This window comes from Podarcis melisellensis (assembly GCF_964234715.1).
Source record: "Podarcis melisellensis genome assembly, chromosome: 9".
Lineage (NCBI taxonomy): Eukaryota > Metazoa > Chordata > Lepidosauria > Squamata > Lacertidae > Podarcis > Podarcis melisellensis.
This window is the reverse complement of record NC_138541.1, coordinates 48,711,272-48,724,961: the sequence shown is the minus strand read 5'-3', so window position 1 is coordinate 48,724,961 and position 13,690 is coordinate 48,711,272. Positions and strand designations below refer to the sequence as shown.

The window sequence follows — 13,690 nt, the reverse complement described above, 5'->3', positions numbered from 1 at the left end:
CAAGAACAGTAATAGCCACATGGCATTAACATTTTTTAAAAAACTGGATTAGGTTTAGAGCAACTGTATACAAATAATTCTGGATCACTTCCTGGTTTTTATAAGTCTAGAAAGGAACTTGGTTCTTGACTAGGAAAGGAGGGGAAATCTAATTCAGTTTACATTTAAAGGCAAATTTGTCAAATCCAAAACAATCTGAAAACTGAAACACAGCCATTCTTTGAAATTTGTAATTATCTGAATTTTGTAACACAGTTCTCCAACTAACCAATCGTTACAAAATGCAAATACTAGGTAAAAATGAGCACAAAAGTGAGAGTGTTAGTGGAAACACTTACAAAAGTGTGTTCTGTTAGGAGACATTGTTTGCGAAACGTGTACACTAGACAAAACAGCATACAAATATATATATTTATTAGGGTAAAGCTATACTAAAATGCTGGTGAATTTTCATGATATTTATTTTTTTAAGGAAAATTCCTGCAAACTGAAGCAGAAATGTGGAGAACTGAAATCAAGACTGGAAAAATGAGAAATGAAGAGAATCAAATTTGACAGATCCTCCCATACCTATTCTTGACCAATGGAAAAGAAAGGCATTATAGTTTTCTGCACAATGCAAAATATATAGCAACTATCAACACATTCAGAGAATTATTCTCAGGGAAGAAAGGTGGACTAAAGGCCCCATGTGAGGTGACCAAAAGTTAAGCTATTTCCTAGTTCTTCCATTTGGTGCTAAGTGGTTATTCCTATGAAAGTGTAGAGAATCTGCTCATGGCAGATCCCCCTGGACCCCAAGTACAGCACTAGTGCATGGCACTAAAGAAGAAACATGGAGCTGCAGAGAGCAGTCCCAACAGAACAAGGTCCAAGAGGACTGGTGAGAGGACTGAAGGGGACCTCTCCTTCTAAAATTAGGATAGTTAAAATGCTTTTCTAAAATTAGGATAGTTCAAATGCTTATCTCCCCCAAAAGTCACATGACTCATGCCTCCCCCCCCCCAAAGCAGAACCTCTACTTACGTCCCGCTCTACTTAGGCCCGCTCCAAGTTGCGACCACGGCAAACCCAGAAGTAAACACTGGGTTTGCTGCGATTCGTGCATGCATAGAAGCGGCTGCCGCCATCCGCACATGCACAGAAGTCGGCTGCCGCCGAATGTGCCTGCGCACAGCGGCGCTTCTACCAGCAACCCATTTTGCCATAAGGACGGGCCTCCGGAACAGATTTGTAGTAACATTATTGTTGCATGCCACCTTAATTACTGAGTGGTGCAAGGTTCCAGGGGTTCCGTCCAGTTACCCCTGTTTCCTTCAGAATGAGCACATGTAATCTTTATGACATGTGCTTTACTTACACAAATTAGTAACTTGAGCCGCGTAACTTGTGCTTTACTTACACAAATTAGTAACTTGAGCCGCAGCATTACTACCCCAAGCGGGCCTTGCTTCCTCCATAGCTACAACCTTAGATTCAAGCAAAAATCTCTGGCTTCCCAGCTTGCTGCCTTGCCTAGCTCACATCAGTCAACTCTCCTCTCTGGCCTTTGTCTTTCTAACTACTGACCAGTTGAGGGGCCCCACCTATTTTATATATGTCACAGATCCACTTCCTTTGTTCCCTTAATGGCTCATTACATTGGCTATCCTCTTACCAGGAAACTAGCTTGTCTATTCCAGAAACTGAATCCTTGCTTATATTTGAACAGATGCTGGATCCAGAGATTAGAAGGATCTGGACATAACTCTATAGTTATGAGGAACTATTTGGAAGTTCATAAGGATTGTTGTGTGCAAGGGGTTGTGCATTTGAATTAAATGTCAAACACGATCCTTTGAAGACAGGAATCCTTCTAAACTTCCCAATCATTCCTCAGAGCTAATGCAAAACCCGAAGGATGAATTGTAGATAGTGAAAAATTTATGTCTAAGACTTGAGAAGAGGCTGGGAGAAAGAAAATTGATCTCGTTGTAGTAGAAGTGCCCGACTGAATATAGTTCTCAATTCCCTATTAGAGGCAGGTTAGTCAAGTCTCAGACCCATTTTAGCATTAAATATGCCCCAGGCTCAACTGTGTGTTGCACTAATGCACCCATTTCTTTTCCTAGTTCATTTAGGCAAGGAAACATTGCTTGCATTGGCCAAAACTCCACTCTGATTCCGTATTTCCAAGGATTCTAAAGAAGATAAGACAAGGAAGCTGCCATCCCTAGGACTGACTGCTTTCTCTTATTTCAAGTATAATCCCCCCATTTTCAAAAGGGGAGGGAGAAAGGATTTTCTCATATTCCAGATTACTACAATGCAAAAAGAGTAACAGATGCCTGTTATTTCAGAACTCCAGAACTCTAAAGCATCTACCATTTCTGAAATATTGATCAGGCAATGCTAATAATCACAGATTATGGCATGCCTTAATATCAGGCAGTGATTATTGGAACATACATCTTTCTTCAGAGAACACCAGATGGCTGCTATTCACTACCCCCATAGCTTTGGTTCTAACATGACACAAAGGAGTACTGATTATTTTTCTTCTGTGTTTTTGTAGATGTGGGACAAAACCACAAACCTCTGAACTGCAGCAGCAGCAGCAGAAACAACAAAAAATATTTGGGGGAGGGGTGAGTGTCATGGGTCTGCCTGTGTGTTCCATCTCTGTGTTACACTTCCTATACTAGCTTTTTTGGAGTGGGGGGGATGCATCAACAGAAGCCTCAGGGAATAGTACATAAGTCGTCTTTGAGAGAGACAGAGGCTTTCCTAAATCTCGAGCAAGGCAATGATTTCATGTTGCTCATGTAATCTGCAAAAAGCATTAGTATGTGCCTTTAAGTTAAAAATAGAAATGTAGGTTATATGGAATAGTGATTAAAACAAAGAAAGAAAAATCTTGTGCATAATTTTTTCCTGCACACATCCCCAATGTTTACCCCATGTGAAAACACAGTTTTAAGCAATGTAGTGCCCTCGGGCCAATACAGTCCCCCCCAAAAAAGAAGTTCTCTTTCAGCAGGGAGCTTCTTTCCCCTTGTGGTCACTCACCAATATTTACAAGGCAAGGTCACTTTGGATGCCAGTGGCAGTTGAAAGAGCAAGAGGAAGAGGGACACTTTTTGTCTTCAGCGATCTGGCTGATTCTGCCACTGTGATAGCCGACAATGACATGGCACAAGGGAATGGTTGTCGCAGTCTCACACTCCGGGCTCTGCTGCGGAGACCAAACAGAACAAAAACAAGGAGAGAAATATATATATATGTGTTATTTTTTCTTTCCTTGTGAAGGTAATACAAAAATATGAAAACATTTTATCTTTGGAATACCAAAACAAGAGAGCTTTAATCTTGACTATGAAAGCGGATATCTAAAACTTACTTTAAAATTGGGATTTAAACAGACCCCCTAAGAAATGGAATATCCTTCTGTAAAATTAATTAATTACGTTGAAAGCTTGCTGGAAGGAGATGGCCATAAACATCTTACACACACAGCAGGTGGTAGAGAGTAGACAGAAATGATGATTTTATTAAAATTACAGGGAAAGACATTTGCAGTAAAGAGACACATTTTGGGCGGAAAGGGATGGATGGCAGTGTCTATAGGTTCATGTAACCAGTGAAGAAATATAACAAGGCAAGAGACTAATGAGAGTTTTTATTTATTTATTTGCATTTTTATATCGTCTACAAGAATTATTACCTATATGCCTGATATGTCCTAAAAAAAAAAAAACTGTGATGAATAAATAAACAGCTCTAGAAATCTTCAATAGGGTGCTTTACCTTGCAGGGAATATTATCATTGGCTTTTGATACAATTTCTGCTGCAGGGAAAGACTTTCAAAGCTTGGAATGCTGAAGCATTGCCAGGCGCTCAAAGACCCCCTGCTGTGCGCGTCAAACTAAGAAATCTCTCTGAACTTGTCGAATTAAAAGTCATCTCTCTCTCTCTGCAACCCCTGCATGAGCTGGGAAGCTCTGTCCTCGTTTTTTTTCTTCTTCTTTCCCAGGCCCTCTATGATAAACAAATGGAGCCTGGAGCATCTTTATTCTTTACAGGCACATAATTAAAATTCTTCTAAAAATGTAATTGAATGCAATAAATTTCAAAAGGAGGTTCTAGTTAACAATGACACTAAAATGGTTTGAGTAGGCCACACTACTTTACCATTCAACTGTCTTTCAAAGGTAAATCAAAACAGCTTGTTAAGATCTGGGAACGGTGTGTGTGTGTGTGTGTGTGTATATATATATATATATATATATATGCTTTCGTAGATTTTCACGGGTACAGGAATGCAGGTTTTGGTGTCCTCGGGTGTCTTCCCGTGTAAAAGTTGGGGTGTCTAGGCGACGTTTCGACGAGGTCTCACTCGTCATCTTCAGGCTGGTGCTTTCGGCTTCTTGTTACTGGAACAGCTCTGTTCCAGTAACAAGAAGCCGAAAGCACCAGCCTGAAGATGACGAGTGAGACCTCGTCGAAACGTCGCCTAGACACCCCAACTTTTACACGGGAAGACACCCGAGGACACCAAAACCTGCATATATATATATATATATATATATATTTGTACGCCATCAAGAGGATGCTCCTAACTTAAATATCTCAGCAGGATTTATGCTTTCTATAATGTCATATTAATTACTGAAACCACAAAACAGTAAACTATTAAAACAAGAACAAAGCAAGCTGAGGTCCCTAGTCATTATTTATCTATCCCTCCCCCATGAAAGAAGCTTTATTTTTGTTTGTTGTACCGTTTCACAGCAGCACTCTTTTAATTCACCCACAACAGTGTATATATTCACAGCCTTGCAACAACTCCCAAACCTGCTAATGACCACAAGGTTAAGCTGTTGAGCGTGCAGTTAAGAGCTGTGGAACATTGTTAACAATTAGCTGGGTAGCAAATTACAAATGGCAAAAGAATAATAAAAAGATTCTCTGCTCCCCCACCCTCAGATCCAAATATTTAAGGGACTTTGGTGTTTTTTTTTAAAAAAAAATCACACCTAGAGAGGAAAATAACAGAACATTCCCTCTCCTTTTCATGTCCTACCTGAAGATTTTACTTGGCACTACTGACTACAAAATACTATACAGAATTCATTATTTTTAGAGATGTATCTAGATAGGCTGTAGACAGAATATGTTTATAGTGTCTGTGATAACCAATGTGTGCTGATAGGCAATTCTGTGATGACTCATAATATGACTGATTCAATAGATAATAAAGCCATTCATATCAATTAACAATATAGGAAGTGAATGTATTACAATTTCTAATTGGAACAACTGATCATTGCAGTAACATACATCATTCTTTAACAAAGGCTATTTCTGAATACAATTTACAGTTTGCCCAGGCCCTGCTTGGGTGCAGTTGGCCTTTATCCCCACCCTGGCTCCATCCCTCAGCTTGCCCCTCATGGGCAATTACAAACTTTGTGATGGCTGGGGAGGTTTCAGCACCAGGTTGTAACCACCACCCACTTTCTGACCAGGTAAGTGGCCATTATGTGACCCATGAGAGCAGCAAAATAAGCCAAATCCTTATTGACAGCAGCAGACTGACTGGAATTGCAGCTGACTGGAATTGCCATTGTTAGTTGGTAAGCAAGCGGTGTGAACAACGTGCAAGGCTGAATTAAGATTCCTTTGTTCTAAGGGACTTTGCCCCGCAGTGAGAGTATTTCTAAGGGTTCTGCCTTAGCTCTGAGCCAGCAACCTACAGTCAAGCCAGCTCTCAGTGTAGATAACTGATGCCACTGTGGATACAGATGATGAGGAGTGTCCCACAGCTAGATGAAGTAGCTTTGTTTCTAGGAATCGTAATTGTGTGATTAGAGTGAAGAAGGGCCTAGCAAAGCTGTCCCCTTCTGGGTACAGGTCACAGGTAGATGTGGACAGGAAATAAAATTGGTGTGAGCTCTCACTCAGAAGTTGTTCTGATCCCAAATGGCCTCACAACTGCTCTAATTCAGATTGTGTTTTGGGGGGATCCCTCTAACTACGTAGCTTGAAGCTGGGACATTGGAGACTGGCAAAGGCAACGATAATGGAGGGAAGGGAGGAGAGAGCATTGCCTGAATGGTGGAGGAGCAAGTGGGAAGAGCTACAGAACTGCTGTGATCCAGGTCATTGTTGGAACAAGTTGCTCACAGAGGCTCTCCCTTAGTGCTGCAACAACTTTTGTCATCTTTCCCAGTGGGATGAACAGGACCTGCTCAGAGAGATAAAGTTACAGAATGGAGGCCCTTTATTCAGGGCTGGGGAACTTCTAGCCCATGAGCCAATCATGGCCCAGCAGGGGGTCCAAGTTGGTCTGTGAAGCCACTTCCCCCAAACCTTGTCCAGCTGACACCAGCCTGATGGGTGGGTGACTCTAGCTGATAGGCAGGGTTTAGCTCTGCACTGACCACAACCACCAATGCACCCAAAGCAGAAGGATTTAACCGCTGGTCATCAGTTGATGAAAAGTGGGTGGAGGTTAAATCCTGCTCAGATTCCAGCAGAGAGCATGACTGAAATCTCCATTCATCAGCTGATGACAGTTCAGAATTACTTGTTGCTGTTAGACCCATCCTGCTGGGTGCTGCTTCATCAATGTGTTCCCTGCCGGGACCCCTGCAAAGAAGCCTGTGAAGAACAGAACCGATGTCTCTGCTCATCAGCTGTTAAAAAGAGACTTCAGTCTCTTCAGATAAAGAATTTGTATGTGGGGATGCAGGAAATATAAACAGAAAAGTAAGCATAATCTTTTCTCTTTAAATGTGCATATCTGCATACTTGAATTAACTCTCGTGTGTTAACAAAGCCATTCCTTTTTGGATGAGAACAATTATATTCCTCCATGCATGTAATCTTTCAATAGAAGTTAAAGATGGCGTCAAATAAAGGAGATAGAGTGGAAGAAGCAAAAGAAATATCAACAGCCAGATCCTACACATGTTTACTTGGGGGGGGGGGAATCTTTCTGATCTCAATGGAGCTTATCCCACGGCAAAATGGAAGAGGGGAAGAAAGAAGAGAACTGCTTTTCATTTCATGATTCTCCCTCGTCGAGAGAAAAAAGGAATCTGTAAAACATTTCATAGAAAATGTTCAGACTGAGAGATTTCATGTACTAGTGGTTCCCAACCATTTTGGTGCAGTGGGCACAATTAAATTTTTAAGAAAGTGCCATGACTGCCAGTCACAAAATGGCTGTCACATCTAAAAGAGCAGGACAAGAAAAGAGACAAGATCATAAAATGGTGTGGTTATACACCCCATTGGCCACACCGTCAATGGGGGGGGGGGGAGACACCAAACTGCTAATTCCAGCCTCAGGTGCATTGTGGATTTTTATGGAGATACTATTGAGACCTTTTGTGGGCAGCATAGAAGGTATGGTGGGCCCACTGTTTCCATGTTGGCAATCCTGCCATATAGGATGGGGGTCCTAGTGACAAGTTTATGCTGCTTGATGCACACTCAGTAGGATCTTTGAACAGATGATACGTGCATTAAACACTATACAGGTCTAGGCTTGTCTGCATAATTGAGGAACTGCAAAAAGTTGAGAAAAGGCTTAAATAAAAACACATCATGTAACGGGCTAAATGAAGATGGAAATGGAAAACAGGCAAAGACAAAAGAAAAGCAATTATGAAAGTGTGTCTTATAATATGAAAAAAGCAAGCAATTTCAAATAGTACAAGGGCAAAACAATTGGGAATATTTCTAGCTTAATTTCCCACTTTTGGCTTAAAATGTTTAGAATGTTTAGTTTAGAATGCACATTTCATTTCTATGCTTTTGGTGTGCAAAAACTTTTATTTCCACTGGTGAACCAGTCAACATTAATTCCCCTATCTAACTTCTCATTTGAAGTGCTCTGGGAAACTTTTCAGCATCAGTGATTCAAAGGTTCCTCAGCTTTTGTTTCCACTTGTAAACTGACAAAACCTGACATTCGTGGCTATATACTCTTACATGGTTTTGCTGATCTCTTCAGTTCTCCTAGAAATGCACAAAAATCTCTTTTGACCATCAACCAAATGTTCACATGGATTATTGCAGAGGCCAGCTAGCACTATCTGGATTTCTGTACTGTCAGAAATGACAACTGAGGCAGGTAAAAAATAAAGATTATTGAAGTGAAACATTCAAATAAACCATTTTACTTTGGGTCAGCCAAAGCAGGTAACTGATGAATGATTCTAGAATCTGAAACTTTCAGTCTTTATTATTGAGGATTAGTGAATAGTAAACTAAAGCTCTTGTTTTAAGTAAGTAGAAGTATATCCTGCACAAATGCACCTGGACTGGTCAAATATTCTGAAGCTTTGCTAATATATATATTTTACTTCTCTCTTTTATGAAAACAATGGGTTTTCTTCTTCCACAAGAAGAATGTTTTATGTTTTATGTCATGAAAGGCGAAGATGCTAATCAAATGCCTGATCCCTACAGGAATTACAAGAAATTGCAACAAAGGACCAGCACTTTGCTGTGTGTCGTGGGAATGTTCTTCATGGGAATATAAGCATATACTTCAGAATTTTTTGGGCCATGATGACCAAAGGGATAGTTTAGTATGCCAGAAAAAGGTAGACATGTTTATTAAATAAACCTTTTGATGGTAGATTTCTACTGTTTTAGTCAGTCTAGTAACCAGGAAAGTATTTTATTGGTTTATAAGCTGATGTTCTTGCTCAGTAACCAATAGAACCTCCCCTAAAAATCCCCTCCCCAATGGGTTGTATCTAGCATTTACAGGACGCTCTAGCTAGAGGAAGATGAAGGCAATTTCACTGGTTCCTCATTCCTCTGGAGTTCCCCAAATCCCTTCAAAAGTTGTTCTGGAAGGCTGCAGAGCAAAGGAGGAATCAAACAAATTACCTCCAGTGGATTTACTGGATCTCTGTTCATGGAATTATTTTGTTAATGGAAGGGACATCCTGGATCCAACTCAATGATATGTAGATTTATTGGTTCCTGATTGAAAATTCATTTGGTGAACTGGAAAATACTTAATTGTCAGCTAAATCTATCTAGTGATGGGGGCAAGTCTCAGGCTCCTGTCCCAAAGCATGGCAGTGACTCTTGCAAGCCAGCAAGCCAGAGATCTTTATTCAGGCTAATAGCAGTACACACTCCAAAGCAAACAGGTTCCAGAAGTTCATATTTGAAGGTTCATGAGCAAGGAAAGAGGTTCACAAATGAATGGAAGCTACAAAGATGTCCCAACAAGTGATACATCCCACTCACTCAGCTTTCAAACAACAACAACAACAAAATGAATTTCTTGTATCCCGCCCATCTGACTGGGCAGCTTCCAACAAAGTATAAAGACAACAAAACATCAAACTTTAAGATATCCACCAAAGGTCATGTGATTCTTTATCTTTTTGACATATGAGGGAAGGATGTTCTACAGGGCGGGTGCAGCTACTGAGAAAGCCCTCTGCCTGCTTCCTTGCAATTTCACTTCTCACAATAAAATACAGAATGAGGAGGTCTCACTCACATGATTCTCTTGCCTGTCTTCCCTAGATGCAGCCTTCTCTCTTTGGGAATGAAATTTACCCGTGCTTTGTATAGTGGAACACAATTTAGTTATATTGATGCAAGTGGAGGGCAGGATGTTGTACACCTCCAGCACCTCCCTCTCATTCCTCCTAATGGCCTCTGGTGTAGTTGTGTTCTGCTTCCACTGTTGGAGACAGTGGAATACAAGCTGCTGGGACTCTCAAGTGGGGTGAATGCTCTTGTACTTGGGCTCTGTTTGCAAGATTCCCACAGGCACCTGGTTGGTCATTGTGGGAACAGAATGCTGGACTAGATGGGCTTTTGACCTGACCCAGCAGGGCTCTTCTTATGCTCAGTGTTACTGTATTTTATGTTCTTATGTACAGTATGTCATCAAATTATGAATAAAAATTACATTTTGGGGCTGCCAGAAACCCCATTATTAATTTGCCACAAACCTGACTAAGCATATAAGAGAGGGGTTTGATTCCAGGGTGAACTCTAGGGTTCTGGGACACCCCAAATTTCTGCCTGTGTGAATTTGGATAATTTATCTGACACCTTTTACTGCATTGTGCCTGTGCATAGCATACAGATGCAATGATCATACAAAAGTTTAAACTGTGTAACAGTCTGCATTATTAAAGTAGCCTTGTGCTGTAGCAACCAAATTCATGGGGATTTCTTCTCACTTTTAAATCTCAGTTGCCTTTTTTTCCTTCATAAAGCACAACTTTGATACTCATCTGGAAATGCTACAGAAGCATTCCACATCTCCCAGTGTTGATATTCAGAAGGGGAGGGGGGATGCAAAAGGACCTTATCTCCAATGCAACACATTCCCTTTTATAAAATATAAAATATCTTCAGAATGTAGTCATTTAATATCATCTATCACTTCTGTCACAGTTTTCTTAAGATTTCTAACCTCTCCAACTTGCTCCTCTTATTACACACCATATGATTTATGAGTACTGCTAGTAAGAGAGACAGCTGTGAGATTAGCATTGTAACCGATCCCAGATCACCTTAGGAGCAATTGCTTCTGAAACATGCTGTCCCTCTGAAATGAAATTACAACACATTTTGGGGTGATTCTGACATATACTTTTAAAATATTTTATGCAATTGACAGCAAAAGTAAAAAAAAGATAATGAACCAGAGGATTTAAAAAAAATGAATTTAACTGATTTTATTTCCCAGTTAGACTGTTTAATTGGATTTCACAATCTACTAGCTACTTGGGAATTACAAGCTATGATGAACCATTGGGAGGGGAGGCTGAATGGTGCTTCAGTGCTGGCATCTGTCACCCTTTCTGATCTCCAGAACGCTGCAGGTAATCTAAATTTGCTACAAGCACAAGTAACCTGCCCACTATAGAACTGTGGGCTACATGAATCTTAGTATGGGAACTACCAAAAGGCTTTCTGTTGTAAGAAATGCCTGAATGGTTAGTGATGTGCTGGCCAAAGACTGACGGGGAGGAAAATTTAGAGAGTTATGTGAGGTCTATGGAGAGTTCCCCTTTCCTTTGCACATTGAAGGTTTAAGAGCAGATTGATCATACTATTGCTTTGGAAACATGCTGGAGATTTCATTGAACAAAGATAAGGCTAAACTTACAGCAATTAAATTGGAAAAGGCAACCTCCCTATCAGCAATGTAATTACATTAATTAATTGCACTACACAACCTATTAGGTATTTAGCAATTTTTGTTGATAAGAACCATAGAAAAATACTTTTTTATCATTATTGTCTATTATCTGAACTTTTCTGGTCTTTATGCTACTACTAAAAAGCGAAACAAAAGCAATCCCCCTGTAATCAGTAGAAAAGAGAAGGAAGTGGGATACTAAACTTGTTTCATTCTTATCATACAAATAAGCCAATTCAGCAGTCTGACTGGATAGAGAAATATGGCAGTTCTTCCCTCTCATTCAGACTTGTTTGCTGTAAATTACCATTATGTGATCTAATTTTGATAAAAGAGCAATAGATATAAACAGAACACATTAGGACCATTTATAGTAAGTGCTTTATTGAAAGCATGGGATAAACTTTGGAAAATGCTAACAATGAATTAATATATCATTATTAGCATCTGTGCTGAATGAGGAGGTATTTATCCCGTATCATTTCGGGAACTTTGATATATGGGGACTACATAACTGAGACAAATATGTCTCAGGAAAACACAGTTTTATTATATGAGGAAATAATAATATATGTACAAAGCTACTGTTCTTTCAATATCCGCAAATTAAGACATTTTCTGTCCACCTGCTGCATGCAATTTTAACATATTAGTATCATATGCTAATTCAGAAAAAAACTATCAATTGCTGAAAACTAAAAGCACAACATATAAATCCTAAATTGTGGAATAGGAGTTCTAAGATGTTGCTTGAAAAGTAAAGCAGCTGAGATGGCAAATTTCTTTAGACCTGGCAGCTCCACCTTTCATGGCTTTCAATCAGGCATTGTTCTGGTCAGGTATTTACACATGATTCTGCCATCTCCTAAGTAGCTTGTTGGGCATTTCATTGGCACTCCAAAGCTCCTGCTTGTTTTGCAATCTCCTCTGATCCTGTAGACCTGGAGGTGACTAGGTGGGATGTGAAAGCTAACTAGGAACACAGGCGAGTGAGGTTGAGATCTGTGGTAAGGACGCATTGATCCTCAGGTTTGCTGGCAATGCAGGAGGAGTCTGCTAGGAGCTCTTGCTTTCCCATCTCCTCATCCAAGGTGTTTCTAGGTCTGAACAAAGCAAATCCTGACAATTATTTTTTTTTTTTTACAAAAAAAGCAAAAAGCAAAACCCCAAACCAACACTGAACTCGTATGTTTTCTTTAACTGCTGTGGGGGAAAAGGTGGACATGAATGAGGAATCACAATCTTTTGCAAGTTTTTATTGAGGAATGGGAGGGGGAAAGGTTGTTTTGACTTGATTTATAGTCCAAAAGTTCATTGTCTTTCAATAAGAATTAGGGAGCAATTCTGCAGCCAGCACTCAGCCATCTGAAGCACTGTAGGAAGAGGTTTAAGAGCTTCTCTGCCAGCAGAGAGATAGGCTTGCCAGTAGGATGGCACTTAAATGTGATTTCCATGCAATTTTTTAAAATATATATAATTGCAGATTAATTTGGAAGTGGCTTGGAATGAACTTAGATGCAAAAGTGACACAGATCAGAAATTGATTCACTCATCCCTATTTAAAATTTTGCTTGTGGGTACAAGAGACTGAGACAAAAGAACTGACATAGTTTGAAGAAGGTGTTTTATTTATCAACACTTTTTCTTGAGTAGCCTTAGGAGAAACCTTGCTAGAGAAAGGGTTTTTTGTAGACTGTGGAATAGATGGCAAAACCTTTATCTTACAGAACGTAAAATTAGCATTTGTTCAGCCATTGTAGACTATTATAAATCTTCATATCTAGAAGTTTTTCCTAGATAAGCTGCACAGAAAGCAAACTTCCTGTTGATAGGATCATACTTGCAGACAATACACCATTTCTGGTCAGAAACTCAATTATCCAAAGTAAGAAGCAGTGGAGAGGATGTAGAGTTTTTATCCAAATGACATCATGATGCATCACCACAGCCATGCGATGGGAATAAATGGCAAAGAAAAACTTAGATGCAGAACAAAGAAAACAGCTGGGAGCACACAAACATCAAAGGAGAAATAGCATGTAATAAGCAAAAGGGAAGCTGGGGTGCATAAAGTAAAAAAAAGAAAAGCTCTTAGGTATTATAATGGAAAACCTTAAAGCAGGGGTGAACAACTTGCAGCTTTTATCATACATTTATGAAGCTCTTAGCCTAATTCCATGCATATGGCAAGGAGACAGAAAGATACTGGCAGAAAGAAAGAAAGAGAAGAGAAGAGATGGGGTTCCTCGTTTGTGTTTGGCTTTGCCCACTTTAACTCTGGTTCCATTGATCAGTGGCTCCACCAGCATGTGGCCTCCTCCAACAGAATACTCCAAGGAAATACAGTAAAGAACCAAAAAGTGATTGAGAGTTGAGAGTCAGGGCCACACTTCCTTTTGTCCCACTGCTTTTCCCTGGGAAAAACACTGTTTAGTGTTCAATCAGAGCAAACGGCAATTCAGGTTTGATCCAATTTAGAGCTAAAAAGTGGGTTTTCCCCCAGGAAAGGA

The 13,690-nt window shown here is 40.0% G+C and overlaps 1 protein-coding gene across 2 annotated transcripts in view; it reads right to left on the bottom strand.

The window, feature by feature from the left end:
* TENM3 (teneurin transmembrane protein 3) overlaps positions 1-13,690 on the bottom strand; it is a 1,264,289-nt gene that overhangs the window by 853,000 nt on the left and 397,599 nt on the right. For both annotated transcript variants that reach the window (XM_081925878.1, XM_081925873.1), the window contains exon 3: positions 3,049-3,214. The gene's annotated coding sequence lies outside the window, so the exon portion shown is untranslated. The remainder of the gene's footprint in view (positions 1-3,048; positions 3,215-13,690) is intronic.